This window comes from Nicotiana sylvestris, chromosome 4, assembly GCF_000393655.2.
Source record: "Nicotiana sylvestris chromosome 4, ASM39365v2, whole genome shotgun sequence".
NCBI lineage: Eukaryota > Viridiplantae > Streptophyta > Magnoliopsida > Solanales > Solanaceae > Nicotiana > Nicotiana sylvestris.
In genome coordinates this window covers 143,461,449-143,464,346 of record NC_091060.1, presented here as the reverse complement: position 1 = coordinate 143,464,346, position 2,898 = coordinate 143,461,449, and positions in this window count along the sequence as shown.

The following is a 2,898-nucleotide window of genomic DNA, read 5'->3' as shown; positions in this document are numbered from 1 at the left end:
GATCCGCTCAGACTTTGGCCGAAATAAGCTATCAGCAGCTCATCCTTGCCGCCTGCCCCTCTCATTTTGCTACAGAATCCCCGCAAATGTGCCATGGGATCACCGTGCCCTTCATATAAATCAAACTTAGGCATCTTGAACCCAGCCGGGAGTTGGACGTCTGGGAAAGGGCACAGATCTTTGTATGCTACGCTGACCTGGTTGCCCAAACCGTGCAGGTTCCTGAAGGACTGCTCCAGGCTTTTGAACTTTCTCAATACCTCATCCTGTTCAGGGGCTTTAACCGCCTTTTCAATCTCTGCCGGTACCTCCAAGTGTGGATTGTAAGCATGTGGTTCGGAGGCATGGAATGTAAGCTCAGGGGGATAGTATTACGTATCGTGAGCCTGAAACAATGTCTCACTGGTCGTTCTTTGCAAGGGGGCTGATGTGGGTCCCACAAAAGTGGGAATATTTGGTGTTGGGAGAGGTTGATGGGGTGGTGGAGCTTGGGAATCATGTGGGCTTCTTTCCTGATGATAACGGGGATTCGGGAGGCTTGTTGAAGGGCCGGAGTGAGGGTATTCCGGCATGTGCCCCAGTGGCTCAGGGCTCTTTTGTGCTTTGGCTAGAGCTAGCTGCATTGCATTCATCTCTAGTCCCATCCTTTCAATCTTTTCCATCGCTTCTTTTAACAACTGGCTCATCGGCCTTTCTTCCTCATTACTATTCTCTGAAGTAGTCATGCTTGTTGCTACCGGTCCTTTGGATCTGGTTTGGTAGGAGTGTGTTGCCAGAGTTCTTTAACAACTAACTTGTCTGGTTTCAGACAACAACAAACTTTGTTAGCGTTAGAGTTTAACAGATTTGATCACAACACATAGAGGATGCAATGCTCCTAGGCAGTTAACCGTTTCTACATGCTTTGCTTCAAACAACATGCGTCATCCCGGCTTTCTTGAAAATTTTATTGTTATTCACTCTTAATTTTATTTATTATATTCCTTATTGTGGTGGTCGAATCTTATAAAGATTGCCTGTGTATCATGCCCCCGTATGAATCAGACCTTGCATAGTTCGGACATGAGGCAAACACTTTTATTCATTATACAAAGATGAACAGACATTACATTTGAAAACTTTGTAAGAAAATGGCTTGAAACACACACACTTAAATCAAAATAAAAAGATACAATTCTTAACATCTCACAACGTGCCCCACTTTCCACTTGTGTTATAAATTATTAGATTATTTGCTCAATGTGGGGCTTGACCTGGATGACCTCCCAGCGTACGATACATCCTTTCCAACTCCATTGCTAGATGATGGGCAAAAGTGGGTGCATGCTCTGTAAACCTTTCATAATCCATTCCTTGGCAGTTTACATAACTTTGAGAGGTGTAGACCGCCAGGTCGTGGATCTGTGCCCTGAAATCTTGGAGACGTTGGCCTTGATTCTGCAATTGCTGCTAGCGAGTGGTGGCTATATCTCTGACACGGTCTTCACGATCTAGAGCTAACTCTAATAGAGCTCGGAGTCTGGCCTGCTCTAATCTCGCCTGCGCTCTTTCTCTGTCAACGTCTGCTTGTTGATGCTCTCTGTTGTATCTTCTTGCCTCTTCTAGTTGTGCACGAAGTTGGTCTTCTGATCGTATCCAATGGTCTTTTTCCTTCTTGAATTGTGACCTGTCTTTTTCGGATTGCCTATCTTGGCGTTCCTTATTAGATCTAGCTTCTTCGTTTAATTGTTGGATCCTTTCTTTTGCTTTGCTCAACGCCCTTTCGTTTGCAGCAAGAACGGAATCATAATCTTGCATTCTTTCAAAAAGATTGGCGATGGTTTTTTGATCCTTCCAATTCCTCATTGGTGTTTCAGAAGCCTTTTTCATTTTCTGAAATCGAGCATGAAGATTTTCATTCTCACAAGCTAGACTCTTCTTCTCGCCTTCAGCTTCTTGTGCTTGGAAATCTTTCTCCAGACTGAGGTTCCTCAGATTTTCCTTTAGGGCATGGATAGTTGCTTTGTACCCTTTTTCCTTTTCTCCCCAGATCAACCGCTCTTGGATTTTATCATTAAAGTTTTGAATATGGGGTCTTTTTGCTGGCCTTCTTAGCTCAGGTTCTGGTACATCATCCACGCGAGACCGTTTCTCAAACCACCTTGCATATCCAGGATTTATCTCACCCTTTGTAGTGTCTGAGACTTGAGTATCACTCTTCAAGTATCGACATCCATTCCACATCTGCTGAAGTAGAGCCTCAGGAATAGTGGCTTCTGGGTGTAATTCGATTACTTGCATACTCAAATCTTCATCATCAGGAACTACTTGATATCTCCCTAGTTGTCTTAGGACTCTTAGTGGCGCATACGGCTGGATGCTTCTCAATCCCAATAGTAGCAGATAACTATTTGAGGTTGACATGTGTATCACTTCCCTCATCGGGAGCCATCCCAAAGTCCATTCAATTTGATTTGTCGTTAAAGCCCTTAGATGAGATACCCATGCTTGTATCCCTTCTGGAACCTGATAATTTTTTATTCTTTCCTCATAACTCTCGATGCAATTATCATTGCTTGGCCCATACTGTATGATCTTGGGCTGTTGTTGGAGATGTTCAATCACCCACATTTGCAACAAAATTTTGCATCCTTCGAAGACTTTTGCTCCTGATTTACATAAAGTCAAAGCCCGATAAATGTCTGAGAGAATGATGGGGACAAGGGTGTGATTTTCTTTGGTGGTGAGGATTTGCACAACTTTCGCGGTGCGAATATCAATTGTTCGCTCTTTGTTTGGGAAGACCATGATTCCTAGAAAAGCCACCATGAAGGCAAAGCGACGGTGAACCTGCCATGCGTCTTTGTCTTGCTTGTTAGTAAGGCCTTTCTCATGAATTTCGAACCCATCTGACTTTCC